We start from the raw sequence: 16,119 nt of genomic DNA, 5'->3' as shown, positions 1-16,119 counted from the left end.
ATGTAAAACAGAAGCCTATTAAAATAAAAACTTTGCAAATAAAGTATCAATATCTACGAATGTTTTAGAATAAGTAAATTGTACTGCTAGAATTAGACATGGTTACTGGAATGCTTCATTATTGTGTCTTAACTACAGGTTACTTTAGAAATCAACTTCATATCATTGTAAAAAAATAAAAACTACAAAAGTTTTTTATTTAATAAAAATTCTATCAATAAGAATCAGCTGAAGAAAACTAGACATTGACCTGATCCAAGATCTCGGGGTGGACAAGAAAATATGTATCTCTAAAACTCTTAGATAAAACTAAGGCCAGTGACACTGGAAGATGAATGTTGACCATGGAGGAGTATGTGCAAATGGAAGAGGGTGAAGAAATCACAAATGCTGTCCTAACTGTGCCCCTTCTTCCTCCAAAATAAACAAAACACTAAGATGTTTGCTAAAGGTTCACTAGCAGCTGGCTCCTGGGTGTGAAAGTAAAGCAAAGGACAACATTCTGAAATATGCCTCACGTGCACAGCATGATGTCACATGGCCGTGAAACATGCCCTTCCATGCATTCAGCTGTTTACCGAATTGCAGGTTCGTGCTGGAAACTGGCATCCAAAGATGAGCAAGGCAAGGTCCTGACCTCACAGAACTCTACATTTCAGGGCAACGAACAGAATCAGGGCTAAGTTCCTTTTTACTTGGTTAGATTTATAATTGACTCATGTAAAGATTTCAAACCACATGCTCATCTAGGGGCCTAATATTCAAGACTTCACACAGGCTGTTACTAAAATGAATTTGGTTAAGTTGCTTGGTAACGACTGATCTGAAGCAGCCCAATCACATTCAGTGACTTGGAAGAACGGACCAGGAATGTCACTAGGATCTGCCCCAGCTTTCACTCATCGTGTTGTATTTCTGCAAAGTTCCTACAATGTAGTACCATGTGTTTCCCAAAATAATACACGATTTCATTCTTTGTTGTAGACTCTACCTTGGGAGGAAGCTCAGATGCATGAGCCATCAGTACTAATTACTTGTAATGTCTCAGGGCTTTAGAACAATTACTACTAAGGTTACTGCCTGGAAACAGAATAATTACACTAATTGGAGTTCATCAGCTATTCATCTTCATAGTAAGCACAACTGATGAGGTGAAATTTAGTGTCCATATATGGCAGTCGTCAGCTGGCAAAGGCAACTTTCAGAAGACATGTGCCCTCCATGAATATAATGTACCACACACAGACAACCTTAGACACTGAACAAATACGGGGTGCTTGATATGTACCAGAAATTGTGACAAGGCACAGTTACTGGTCTACATAACTGACGCATCCCTGCTTCCTGGGTGTTTTAATCTAGAGGAGCGGAGACATTACATAATCACATCAGTTTTGGTAAGTGCCAGGAGGTGTGGGGGCATCTTTGTGAAAGTGGCATTTAAGCTAAGATATGAACTAGGAGTAACTTCGACAGTGGGGAAAAGAATATTCCAGGCAGAACACTGGGAATTAGCTTGGAGCACTGGGAGACTTGGAAGGCTGCCGGTGCGGCTGGACCCCAGAGGGTGGGCAAGAGAGTGAGTAGGAACAGAGGTGGAAGAGGGAAACAGAAGGTGAACGTGCAAAGGGCTTTGAATTTTATTCCAGGTGTAACAGAGAGTTAGGATACAAAGTCTTAGGCAGACAGTTGTCATGCTTGGATTCAGAAGAGTATTAGGCAGTGATGCAGGAGATGGATAGTAGCTTTAGCTAGATTCATGGCTTAGGGTAGAGAGAAATGCACACAAGTCAGAGCCTATTGGAAGGGGCCACAGAGAGACACACCTAGTTTTCTGACATGATTGGAAGGAGGTGCTATCAACCAAAACAGTGAGCACTAAAGGAAGACCACTGACATTGAGTTGAAAATAGATGTTGCATAAACTAGAGTTAAATACTTTCAATTAGTTTAAGGCCAGTGGTTTGTTTATCTGGTATAGTGAAATTAAATTGCTATATTCAATTGCACTAAGGATAAATGAGGAACTATTTATATTGCCATGGTTAACATGATGTGACCTGAACTTTGCAACAGGAAAGCAATGACTGAATTACTTGAGAAGGTACCCCAAAGTTGTTAACTATTTTTCAAACAAGAGCCTCTCAAAAGTACTATGTGTAGACATTCTCACATCCACATTTGCAGAGAAAGCCCCTCAACAGAATCCCTTTCAGTATTACTACTTGTTTTACTGCTTGGAAAGGCCCACAAATTCCTGAGTCTTGATCTTGGTAGTCATTGAAGATTTCACTGATTCCTGACACTCGGACTTTTCCCTCAGTGTATTGTAACCCTTCCGTCAAAATCCCAACCACTCTTCCTACTCTTGCTTTTTTGTTAAAGCCCCTGTCTTCTAATGTCTTCAACCCTGAATCTCTATCCAGTAAAACTTGTTCCATAATAAGAGCCTGTTTGGTGAATCCCTAAGGAAAAGCATAGATGCTAGAACAGGAATTTACCAGCACACACACCTGGTCAGTTCTTCTACCTACAACGAGGGGGGCTCTCTACCACTGCCACTGTTGGTAGGAGATTTAAAATAAGCTTCCCCAGAATGCTTCTACTCTCATTTAGAAAACTCGAGGCTGCCTACTTCTTTACGCTACATGCACTAAGCAAATCTTCCTCTTTCTCTGTTCACCCTCTCGTAATACAGTCAGGTGCTGCGTAACATTTTGGTCAATGACAGACCATATACACAGCATTGGTTCCCTAAGATTTTAAGACTGGATTTTGACTGTACCTTTTCTATATTTAGAAGTGTTTAGATATACACATACTTACCATTGTGTTCCAACTGTCTGCAGTATTCAGTACAGTAACCCGCTGTATAGGTTCGCAGCCTAGGAGCAATGGTAGCCTAGGTGTGTGGTAGGCGGCGCCATCTAGGTTTGAGCAAGTGCACTCTACCGTGTTCACACAATGAAGAAACTGCCCATCAATACATTTCTCAGAGCGTATCCCTGTCATTGAGGGATGCGTGACTGTATTTAAGTGTGTGGATATCCAAATGGGAAAGTCTTCAGGCGGACTCAGTATGACGGAGCCACAGGACCCTGACTGTGAATCCCACACTAGGCTCTACTTTTCCTAGCGATATGAATCTTGGGGAGATGAACTTCTCTGCATCTCACGTGTCTTATTGGGACCCTTATGTTTACCTTACATGGATTCATGAGGATTAAACCAGGGCTCAAAGGTTGTCAACTCTCTACACCTCCTCCTTCTTGAGGACAGGGACTAATGAAGCATTTTAGGCAGGAGCTTCTGATGTCCTTCACTGTAGACCCTCTTTCGTAATATGAAATGGGAATTGTCACCAGCTGAATTGTGTCCTCCCCCCCAAAATTCATATGTTGAAGCCCCAATCTCCAGTACCCCAGAACATGACTATATTTAGAGATGGGGCCTTTAAAGAGGTAATTAAATTAAAACGAGGCTGTTAGGGTGGGCTCTAGTCCAATCTGACTGGCTTCCTTAGAAGAAGAGATGAGCAGAGCCCAGAGACGAGCACGCACAGGGAAAGGACACATGAGGACGCAGCGAGAAGGCAGCCACCTGCGAGCCAAGGAGAGAGGCCTCAGGAGAAACCAACTCTGCTGTACTCTGATCTTGGACTTGCAGCCTCCAAAATATATGAAATACATAAAAGAATACATTTCCATTGTTTAAGCCATGCTGTCCTGTGCTACATTGTTATGGCCTCCCAAGTGGCACAGGAGCACAGCACTGGGGTGTCTGCCACTTGTGTCACTGCACATGCATGTCCCACCCTCCCCTCCCGCTCTCTGCTCCTTTTCTCTCCCCTGAACACACTATGAGGAGGGAACGGTGGGGCCCTGGAACAAAAGGTCAATTGACTGGGACCTAGAACAATGGAGTTTGGCTTCCTATATTGTACTTACCAGAAATGCTGCCCCCATACGGGGAGGGACCTGCACACTCCCAGGAGCAGAAAGGAAGGGTTTTCCCCCTCGCCAGCCAGGAATACGGCTGCAAAATTACTGTGCTCAAATTTCCCAAGTGCAACCAATTCCTCCTCTTCAGAAGTGCTTTCAAAGCTCAGTATTTAACAAGGAATGCTACTGCTCACAAATGTCTCTTCCTCTCTCAAGACTGCAACTGTGTAATTACCTAGGGAGGTGGCTGAATGCGTTAGCATCAGATTTAAATGGAAATTCATCCCCCACCTCATTAAACCTCACACTAACCATGGTGCACATTAGTGTTCTAAAACCTTTGGTCTATGTGTTAGATATTTTCTCTACCAGGTAAACTATGCAAACAATTGCTAACATGTCAGGGCCTGCTGGTTTGCCAAGCTGTGTGCTGCTAATACTAAAAACTGTCTTAATACTTTAAGGGTATTTTTAAAGATTTATCCCCCACCCCCCACCCTCTTCCAACAAGAATCATGCCCAACTCAATACTTGCGTTTCTTTCACTCCCCTTAGAAACAGCAGTAACATTTTTTGCAGTATTACATCATTCTGGGCTTCTCTGACCTTTATCTGAGATTCTTGGCTAACTCACTGAAGAAATGACAAAGGGTCCTCCTTTGGTAGTAGTATGCTTGACCAATCAGGACCAATACAGCAACAAGACCCACAGCAACAAGACCAGTGACTCCTGGTCTAAAGAAAGCAAGTTAAAGCAATGATATGAGTATATTTGTCCCAATCTGCCAATTGCTTCCTGTATCCATCCCTTTCTTCTCCCCTTAACATAGCATATTTGTTGTTGGAAATAAGGATACGGTCAAAGAATGTGTTGCTATTGACAGCACTAAAGTTTAAAGTTCAACAAAGTGATTTTATTCAGCAAGAAGGGATAATTAACGTGGTTTGGGGTGGGAAGATGTGAAGTTGGTTTACTTTCAAATTCATTTTTTGTTAAATTCTCTCCATTCAGAGTTAGTAATAAGTACAACATAATATCTTAGGAATATTAATAGAATTTCTTTCCCATTAGGAGTTCATTCCATTTAAGACTACAACTCTTACCTTAGTAAAATCACTTGCTACCATTTCATTGTGTAGTTACTTCTTTCTGCACTGTGGTCAGTTGACTTCTCTTACGATGACACCCAGTGCCCCCCACCCCCCAACCCAGGAGACTTCAGTACAGATGAAATCAAAGCTAAGCTCTCTGGGTGGCAGAAATAAAACTAGTTAGAATAGAAAGGTAGAGGTAACTGGAGTGAGCTATTAATATTCTGCTTTTGTCTCTTCCACCAACGAAAGGATAACCAAACCTTCAATGAGACTTTTCATGAGTCAACCATTGGGTCAGATGAGGGAAAATAGTAACATTCAGCTGTGAGTCAGAAGAAGAAACACATACCTGGGAAATAGCAATCTCCTCTCAACAACCTTCCGCAGCACATCGGAACAAACACCTGTTACTATTTGTCTGAAAACCAAACACTCGAAAATTCTGGAACCAGGTTTTAAAATTCCAGTTGGGCAAGCCCTGGGCAATCAGAGCTTGAGGTCTCAATAAAAGATCACCAGGGCTACTGAGGAAACCCTAGTGCCACCATAGCCTCTGTCAATAGGGTGGTAGTCACCCTGTTTACCCAAGGTCCGGGGATTATTGACAGCCCAGGAGCAACTGTCACCACCAATTGTTAATTGAGATTCTTTCCTTTTTCCTTAAGAAAATGAGTCATTCAGAGAAGATTCCAAGACATCTTGTCGAGTCATAGTAAGGTCTTTAGTAAATACCTAAGTGGTCACCTAACCTCACCCTGCCTTCTGAGAGAACCACAGGATAAAAGAGAGGGGAGTCACCTCGGATCTCTCCACCTGTAAATCACTGATTTCTCTAGATTTTCCTTTTCTCCAGTCAACTTATGCCTGAGGCAAATACAGCCTCTGTTATCCTCTATTGATAAACAGCTGAGAACATTTGTAAAGGTCAAAGACAGCAAATGTTCCTACACCCGGAGAGTTTCCAAGGCAAGCTCAGAGAGCCCAAGACAGCACTCCATTGAAGACCCAACAACTCTGAGACCTTTCTTCTACATAGTCTTAAGAAATAGAGACGTTCTCACTGTTACTAGTTAGTTTTTTTTTCCCTTTGGATACACTATTTCCCCAATTAGATCTTGTTACTATTTAACTTGATTATTGTGTTAGTCTATGTGGTAATATTGTTTTGAATGAACTGTCAAAGGCAAAATGATACGGCCTTTCCAAAATCACTTTGCAGAGCAATCAAGGAAACTTGTTATTTAGGAAGTTCAACCAGGAGAAGGTTTTCTCTAACATCTACTTCTTTACAAATTACAAGAGAAGTTTTAATTTGGGTTTATTTTAGGAATATATCCATTTCTGAATCTGCACAACTGTAATAATTAAAAGCATTATGAAAAGTGAAGTCACTTATTGCAAGTTTCCCTGGAAAAATGAATTCATCAAAGCTCCCCTTATTGAAACTTCTAATTAAATCATTTTAAATATGAAATTAAAATTGTCTCATCTAACACTGAACTTATCTCACTTTATCCAAATACAAATGCACACAAACGGTTTGCCATGCTATTAATATCAGTTTCAAACATCCCAATATTACTCTTTATAAAGTGTTTTAGTAACTTAAGCACTTAAGTTCCATATTCCATATTAAGTTCCACTACTTCAGTACTTTACAGCTCTTTTAAATCCTCTAAATCAGGCCAAATACTATAAATGCCAATTCTAAGGAAAAATGATTAAATCTCCCATTCTATGCAACTGTCAAGCCAATAAGCCAGATGACACTAATAATTGGCAGAAAAGCTCTCTCCAGCCATCCCCTGCCCCCAACAATGTGCACCCGGGACCCTGGTTCTACCAAGACTGTCCTGAGCATTTCTGGGGCACAATACTTGACTGTTCCACTCATTCTACAGCCCTCAGGTAAGTCTAAAACCAATGGGCTTTCCTTTCAAATGTGTACCTGCCATCGCAGCCCCTCACCACCACCCTGCACCAGTGCTCATTTTAGGAGAAAAACAAAGATGTAACACTAAAATTCAGTTTTATGGGAAAGTTATTCAATGTACGCTGTATATTCTTTGGCATATGAAGGAAGCCACGTGCATACAATGTAAGAAGCAGAGAGGGGTAAGTTGTGGGGTATCGGGGTGTGGGGAGGGGGGAGATGACACGTGGCTAAGGCAGTAGCAGGTGGTAACTGGAGAGTCCCTGCACGTGTGGTGTCTGAGAAGGCAGAAGAGCTCCCCTCTGGAGAAGATAGTGAGAGAGACACAGGATCAGGACTGGATTTTCAAAGAATACTATCACGGTAAAAAAATAGTAGGAATTCTTTTTTTAAGTTGCAGGCAGTGAGTAAGAGTTTGACTCAATGAGACATTCTCTGCTCCTCTCTCAGAAGGGACAGGCAACAGGAATGTGGCCTCACTGGGAAATAACCTGGGTTTTCGTTCAGCCACTAACCAGCTCATGGGACCTTGAGCAAGCCACCAACGTCTCCAAGATCCTTGAGTTCCAAAATAAGTGTTTAGTCATGGGCTTTCAAACCTTCTGCTCCAATGACACAAGCATTTATCAATACAAAGGACTGAGGTTAGGATAGTGGTTAACAGCAGCCACCACCAGCTTTCTGTAAATGAACCCTGCACGGAGGCAGAGTGAAAAGAGGTTAACAAATGCAGGACTTGTTTTTTTTCTAATCAGGCAACACTAACTATACAGCTGATAGAGTGTCTACTACTATCTGACCCCTATCTCAAGAGCACAATTACAGGCAAGGCATTTGGGGCTAATACGTCCACCTGTCAAGTGTAAGGAGGCCCATGAAGGAGCCAACCAAATCCATATTCATTTATAGTCTTTAATGACAGTAACTATCATCATACTAGAGAATCTGACTTAAGAATATTAGCCCATGTTCACTATGATAAGAAGCACCTCTAATCCACCGGTAATTTAATGTATTTACTGATTATTTAAACTGTACACTGGATCTCTCCCATGATATATAATTTTTCACTGAAGAAGTTAGTATTGCTCTCTCTAAATGAATATTGAAGATGTTACTTTGTTAAAGGGTTACCTCTTTTATCCTCAAGAGACCATGTTACTTAAGATAAAATGGCCAAAGCTTATGAGAAGTACAGTGTAGCATGGGCAAAGGGAATAGGCTGAAAGGCCATCAGACATGGATTCAAATCCTACCACCTTCTATTAGCTCTGGGATCTGACGTACAATATTTAACCTTCTATTTGCCATTTACTCACAGGTAAATTGCATCTTACAATTTGCTTGAGAGGATAAAATTCAGTTAAGCATATGATATAGAATAATCAACAAATGCCCATTCTCATCCTTTAATTCCCCAAATTAAAAAAAAAAAAAACTTCAATCAAGTAAGCTTTTAAAGCGAGACAACCACCACGTCTAAAACCTCCTTCCTTAAGTGAACACCTGGCAGATAAGGTAGAATATAACTTCTCTCCTAAATCCCTAAGATTCAATTACCTGTTTAAAAAAACTATTAAAAAACAATTTACCCAAAATGAGATGACTGACTTTACCTTTGCTCAACAGCAAAAAACAAGTGTCCAATGGAACTAGAGCAAATCACATGGGCAGCTCCCTGAACAAAATGTCTGAATGATTACTACCAAGTCCAGGATTGATCCACCCAAAATATTTGAAATTCCAAAGAAATTCCTTTTTAAGAGGCCCATGACTAAGGTCTCCCTGGGGATAACTGCTTCCAAAGATTTGTCAGTAGGTGACAACACCTTTACATGATACAAGCTTCAGTTTTACTCCCAGTATGGAAACTGGTGTTCCTCCTGCTGGGGGATGGGGGAGTTGGATGGAACGTTACTAGGTAATACTTAACACAGTGGTTGGTTTACCAATCGTAGTACTAATGACTAAGACATTTCTTTCAAATGTGAAAGAATACATCTTGATTCAGGACACAACAAACCTAAGTATTTTCAGGAAGCTGAATGAATTATGTCTATACCCAAGGTCAAACAGCTAATCAAGTTGAGTCCAGGTCTCAACATATCCAAACAGTGAGCCTTTCTCTGAAGGTCTCTGAAGTTCCAAGGACTTTCACTTTTTTTTTCATTAAAAAAAAATACCAATTCAGTGTAGAGGCTGGGGTTGTACTAACCTTCTACCTGCTGTGAACTTTTGAAACTTAGTACATGTCCTGCCAAGACATTTACATTATCATAGCTATGCCTGGAGGATTTTGCTAAACCAGACTTCTATGTTCTACCCACTACTGTCCAAGGCACCACCAGCAGCCTCTCTTGTAACAAGGAGCTCTTTAAACCAAACGTATGAACAGCTATAGACATTGACAATGAAGAAAATGGACTTTATGGTGAATATGGTTAAAAAATGCAATTAGTATGCATGAGGAATTGTCCTAAGTGCACAACACTTTCACTTAATCCTTACAATAACTCTGCATTACAATCCCCATTTTTATACATGAGGATTGAGGTGCAGAGAAGCTAAGCAATTGCCAAAGGTCACACACCCAGTAAACGGCTGAAAGAGGATTTTAATCTGGTAAATCAGGCTCTAAAGTCCAACCCCACCATGCCTAACCCTCCTAGTCATGTTTTCTAAATATCATATTCCCTACACAATGTACAAACAATTACTGAAATATATATTTCAAAGAGAAATTCAAAAACAAACCAGTGAAGTCCAGTCTTTTTTCCTTCATCCAAAATGAACAACAACAAAAAATTGATAAGTTCGTGAAATATTTAAGTGATAAGGGAAAAATACTGTGTAAATGCTTTGCTTTCTCCACTGAACACCATTTTCCTATATTATCTTGAAGTGTTTCCTTATGCCCTGGGCCCCTGTTGTGCTTGCAGATGGTTTCTATTTCTAAATCTCTAAAGCTTTCAGGAATGTATTCCTAGACTTCCAAGCAGGCTCAATCGCAGCCTCCCAGCACTGATGGCGTTGGCTGGTCAAAAAACCCTCCGCTTTCCCTGTTTCCGTTGAAAAACCTACTGGCTATGGAAAGTCTGTAAAAAATTAAAAAATAACTGTTTAAGTTATTTAAATCCTTAGGGTGCAGAAAAAGAAAAACACTCTTTGATTCTCTCTGCCTCCCATTTCAACCCATTTCTGACTTCTAGAGGGAAAAAGAGAATGCTTCTTAGGCTGTGTCTCCTCAAAATTACAATTTAACTATATTGTGATTCATTTGACTCTTTACGGTTGTCTTCTACCCTTGAGAAGGTTCACCAGACCATTTTTCTCATGCGACACTTACCTAGATGTCTGTCTCAATAGCTGTGGAAGGAAATGCATTTCACAAAAGCCTCCCTTTGCTGTGGTTTTAAGACTACCCTTATGGGTTCTCAGAACTTAAACGACACCTCTTGAGTTACATAAGCAGCCCCGGGAAATTCAAGGAGGGTGGCCATCGGGACATCACGCAATCTACTTTTGGGCCAATTCCCACACCGGTACCTCACAGAATTTCAAATATGCATGCACAGGAGGGCAGACAGTAGGATATATCAGGACACCTTTGAGACTGAGATATCCTACTTCTGACTGAATACCCCTGAAGTCCTCAGGTCATCAGTAATCAGCCTGGAACAATATCCTGAGCTCAGAATGTACAGCTCAGTATACTGAAATCAGGTAGTGACGTCAATTACACGGAATGGTTCAAAACACAGACTGAGGAGTCCAGGGGCCTTAAGAGTCAGCCATTGTGCTTATTCCTTTTTAGACTGTGTGGTCCTTAGTATACTCCCCAAACAGGAATTATTACCTCAATTTTACAACTAAAGAAAGTGTAATTCAAGGAGGTTTGAAGTCATTTGCCCAAAGTGGACTGGCCAGTGCCTAGAGGTTTTTCAAAGTGAGACTCTCTAACACTATGCCCTGGGAAACCTCCCAAAAAAATCTCCCCTAATCAATTTTTTGTGTTTTAAAATATTCTGCCTATTTGTAACCTCATCGTTATTTCCTGATATTTGTCCACTATAATTAAGCCAAAGAGAAAAGCACACGTTCACTAACTTATCTTTATAAAGTCTTAAGAGATGGAATAAATGGGAAGAATTAGGTGAGTTGAGAAAACGATGATAAAATGACAAAGATTATACACCCATCCCCCTGCCCCAGACTGTTCAATTTGTCTATATATTTTTCCTCAGCAGTTACCTGGTTTTTAGTAGTTTACCAGCTAAGACAATCATCAAGAAGAGAAAGGTGTGAAATGAGTAGGTAAAAACTACATAAGAAAAACGTCTAAGCAAATCAAAGTATTTTCTTTTCAACAGAATCAGATACCAAAGGCAATTGCTTTTGACAAATAATCATTCACAGGTCTTTTTTGGACATTTTTGAAAACAAAATTTTACATGAGATCACAAAAATAAGACAGAACAATTTTATAAATCCTTTATTTAGTAAACATTGTTTATTCCAGCTTTTAAGGTTCATTAGTTTTTAAGCCTATAAATGAACATCTTAGGTTAAGGTGCTCAACATAACCCATTTATTTTAGGGATACACTGGGAGAAATTGGAAATGAGCTTATTAGTAAACTAGCTAGGCTTTCCTTTTTAAAAACATATTTAGAAAGACAAAAATTAATTATTTTCTAAAAACCAATATGAAAGCACTATAAAACAATATTCCATATGAACTAGTTTAGTTTCCAGTTAATAATATTTTATTTTATAGCATGTATACATATACACATATGTATAAAATGGTTTTGAATCTTGCAATTTTTACAAAACTACTGTAAATAACACAGACATCCATTTTATAGTGATCAAGTCTCTCCCAAATATAAGTTTTTCTCCGATATTATACTCCATTTATCTTGACTATGGAATGAAAATGGCTTGAAATTGTTCTTAATGTCAAATTAAAAAATGAAACAAAAAACCTAAGGTAACAGAACATATCACATCTTAGACCATAAGATGGTTTGTTCTTGTAAATCCAGGAAGACTATGGAGAGGCCTCCAAGGTTAAGGAACCTAAATGTTTAAGGGTCTCCCATTGGACATTTAAATTAGGGTGACGTGGAGAGAGAGAAGGTTCCCTTCTTTCTACATGCCACAATGGCAGCACCAGTAAGAGTAGAAATGCCACTGTCACTGTTGGTGCATTTTATCAAAAGGCTCAATTAGCTCTTTCTCCACCTGCTAAGGTTTGGCAAAAAGCTAGTTGGCAAAGGGAATAATGGAACTGAAAATAATTTTTTAAATTTGATTTAAAAATTATCTGGTTAAAAAACCTAAGACTCATTGAATTTGGGGCATGTTCATATATATTTGCTATTGAATTTGTTCTATATTCCAACACACCCCTCCCCTAAAACACAACCCAAAGGAAAAGAAAAAAAGCTGTACATATAGCCCTTTAAACCCTAACAAATCACTCTGTACTACGGAGTAGAGAGGGTATAATCCCTGCCACCCAGAACATAGCCAGGCAGCCACCTTCGAAAGTATAGGCCCTTATACATTAAATGTGGTCAATACCAACTTCTTACTAAAAAGGACAAAAGAGATTTCCATTTGCTGCCACGTGTGTTATTCCACCAGGATGTACTGAGAATACTTAAGTATAAAATCCTGTAAAATACAAGCTACCATTGCAAAAATACATTATTAGTTCCTATTTGATATACACAATAAGTCCTCTTTTGGTTAGTAAAAACAAACTAGCCCAAAAAGAAGTCTAAACGGCCATAACCTGGAAAATACATCATTTGAAAGAAAATCAGCCATCAAAGGTACATCATGGCTTCTGTTAGATATTGCAAAAAAAATTTTTAAAAAGGAAGCATTATGAATCTAATCAACCATCTTCACCCCACCAGCTGCCTTCTTCCTCCCTCATCAGTAGATTTCCATCTCCATGGGGTTCACTTTTTGGAATTCTTAATGAAACAATGAGGCAGGAATCAAGAGAAAACAGAAAGGGTTAGGATCCTGATAAGGTAACCATTTTCTTCTTCGCTCTGGTTTTTGTAGGCCATCTTGTTCGTCTAAACGCCAAGATGTCTTAATTTTTCCCAAGTCAGGGCAACACCCACTGTCAGTTTTGAGACCAACGTCCCTTAATCAAATGATCAGCCACAAAGATCTGTCAGGCAAACGGCTAACTGATGCAAATTAAGAAAGCTACCATCACTGCAGTGCGATATGTTACAGGCAAAAGAACAATGAACAGTATTAGAGAGGAAAATAGTACAGTGCGGTTAAAAAATACTTGACACACAATTTGCCCTCACCATACAGGCAAATCTTAATTTTGGTCAATTGAAATCAGTAAGAAAGCAAAAGATGAGAGAGAGCCTGGAAAAGAAGAAACATAAACACAGGGGAGGAAAACTGTCATTGTGTCCAAGGGTTTCACGCAACATTTAGGGCAAACGCCTTTGTTCCTCGGCTTGGAGGGGAGTGGGTGGCTGGATGATGGAGAGATCGGATGGGGCTGCAGGGCCCTCCACACCCTGCTCTCCGGCGCATGCGCGAGGCCAAGACAAAGGAATAGGTAATTACTGTCCTGATTCATTCATTTTGCCCGCAGTACTGGGGGTCTGCTAGCCCCGGCGGTAATCCCGCGGGAGGGGGCTGTTGACCCACACCCGTATAGCAGAGGACCACCTCGATGCTAGTGTTGGACTTTAACCCGCCACACGGTGCTAGCAGCCTGGGACAAACAGAGGTGTGTCAACCCTGCACAAGGTACTGAAAACGCACCCATGTGCGCGGTGCTCATTTCAACAGAGTGAAAATTACACGGGTAAAGGCTGTCCACGGAGTTCGTTTCAAGGCGGAAACGTCTCTGGGGAGGCAGATATGGAGCCCGGCCAAGCGTTCGATGAATATTCATGAAAAGAATGCGGTTTGTAGCCGCGCATTGTGTGTGCGGTCGGACCCAGGGATTCCGCAATTTTTAGGTTTCTAGGGGCGGAGGGTGGACAGGGGAGGGGCCGCAGGAACCGGGCGTCGGGTTTCAGCGCTAGCGCTTTAGGCAAAACTGCTAAACCCCAAACCTCGGCTCCCTGCGGGGCCGAGCCCCGTTAGCGCCGCGCGCTGTCAGGTTCAAGCTCACACGCCCACTCCCGGCCGGGGCTGAGAGCGGATGCGCCCGGCGCCTTCTCGGAACCGAAGGCTCCAAAAACTAAGAAGCTCAAGGCAGCCCGCCGCTCCGTGGGAAGGCAATTCAGCCACGGACGAGGCTGGGGCTTTGATCGCTCAGGACGTGCTTCTGTGTGTGCGCACGTTGTCGTGCGAACCTCGCACTCCTTGGCCACCTCAAACCAAGAGGCAGAAGCCCCACGGGTCGAGGACGCCCATTTGCCAAACCCAAAGGCCACCCCCTTCCTTCCGATCAGACCAGATTCCCCGTCTTCTTTCTCCCCTCACTCCCGCCCCACCCCACCCCCACCCCGCCCCCACCCTCCATCTTTCGCTGCTGCGCCCCTCGCACCAGCGCTTTCTTCCCGGCGGAGAACGCTGCGGAGACAGGCACGCTGCCTTCAGCGCACACAACAGTCTCTTCAGGACTCAACGCGCTTAAAGGGTTTCGCATTCGGCAAATTCCTCCTTCCCAGCGGCTTCCCTCCCGAAAGCCCCCTCCCCGCCCCCCGTTCCGTTTATCAGCCCCGTCACCCCCCCTCGTCCTCCCTATCCTGCAAGTGGCCGAAGCCGCCCACCTCGGGGATCCCCCATCCCCCCGATCCCCAAGTGCGACCGAGCCCTCGCGGAGGGACCCCACGCCAGCTGCAGTCCAATCCGGCCCCGCAGCCCGGCTGCCCGCGGCGCGGACGGAGCCCAGGGGCTTCGCGGTGGGGCCGGGCGCGCGGGCGGGGACCGAGGCCCCGGGGTCCGCGGTGGCGGCGGGGGCAGCGGGCGCGCCTCCTTACCGGCTCTGGGTGCCTGTGCCGCCCCTGGGTGAGCGCGGTGCCGCCGAGGGGCCCGGGTCGCTGGCGTCGTCCGGCCGGGTGCCTGGCCGCTGGCGGGGGCTCTCTCCCGGCTCGACGGCGGAGCCCGGAGCGAGGAGCCAGTTGGAGCGCTGCCGCCGCCGCCGCCGCCGCTGCCGCTACTGCCGCCGCCGCCGCCGCTGCAGCCTCTGCATTTCTCGCGCTCGCTCCCCTCCCCTTCCTGCCCAGCGCCCTCCCCCGGCGCGTCCGCCCGCCCAGCCTCCCTCCTCCCGCGGACCCCGCCCGCCTCTCTCCCCTCCCTCCCCTCCGCCCGGGGGCCCCGCCCGCCTGCCCTCGGCTCCCCGCCACCGCCGCGCTCCCGCACCTCCCCTCCCCGCCCGCCTCCCCTCGGCCCCTCGCGGTCCCCTCGCCCCCCACCTCCCCGCCTCTCCCCTCCAGCACGGTCACCCCATCCTCTGCTCCCTCCATCCTGGTCCCTCCCTCTCCTCCCCTCCCACCCGGCGCCCCACCAGCCTTTCCTCGACTGCCCTCCATTCAGGTTTCCCACCCCCCCCCGTCCCTTGCTCCCCTCCACGCCCCTCCGTCCCCGTGCTCCCCTCCCCCTGCGCGCGGGGCTGTCCGTGGGCTCGCGCGCGCTCGCTCTCACTTGTTTGGAACGCTTGGATAAAAAGTGCTCAGGCTCTCGCTCAGACTCAGGGGGCTGGCTCGAGGCGATGAAAGACGCCCCCTGCCACCAGCTACCCTCCTCAGCACCCCAATCCCACCCACCCCCGCGGGCCAGCCGAGACCCCGCTAGCCCGGCAGGCGCGGAGGTTCCGAGGACCGTCTGGGCGGCGCCTGTGCGGGCGCGTCGCGCACCCCGGGCCGCTCCCGCGCCCGCGGCCGGAGCCCGACCCGCCGCGGCGTTGGGCCGGCGCTGCCGTCAAGGTCCAGCCGGCGGGGCGGGCGGCGCGCCCCTCCGAGGATGCTCTCGAGACTTGGGAGAGGAAGGAGGGAAGAGAGGAGCCCGAGGAAAGGGGCCGTCGGTCTTTCTGATGTCTGTGCTTGAATGGAGGCCACCAGGGCTCAGAAGACAGGGCTAGCGGGGCAGCCCGCACGATGCTGCTCGGAAGCGCACAGGTCAAAGCTGTGGCAACGCGGTGTGTCCG

General features: G+C 44.6%; 1 protein-coding gene across 1 annotated transcript in view; it reads right to left on the bottom strand.

The window, feature by feature from the left end:
* BASP1 (brain abundant membrane attached signal protein 1) overlaps window positions 1-15,198 on the bottom strand; it is a 50,786-nt gene extending 35,588 nt beyond the window's left edge. The window contains exon 1 of the mRNA XM_045566380.1: window positions 14,954-15,198. The gene's annotated coding sequence lies outside the window, so the exon portion shown is untranslated. The remainder of the gene's footprint in view (window positions 1-14,953) is intronic.
* Between the last annotated feature and the right edge of the window lie 921 nt (window positions 15,199-16,119).

This window comes from Lemur catta, chromosome 12 (assembly GCF_020740605.2).
Source record: "Lemur catta isolate mLemCat1 chromosome 12, mLemCat1.pri, whole genome shotgun sequence".
Classification (NCBI taxonomy): Eukaryota; Metazoa; Chordata; class Mammalia; order Primates; family Lemuridae; genus Lemur; species Lemur catta.
This window is presented reverse-complemented; position numbering and strand designations above follow the sequence as displayed.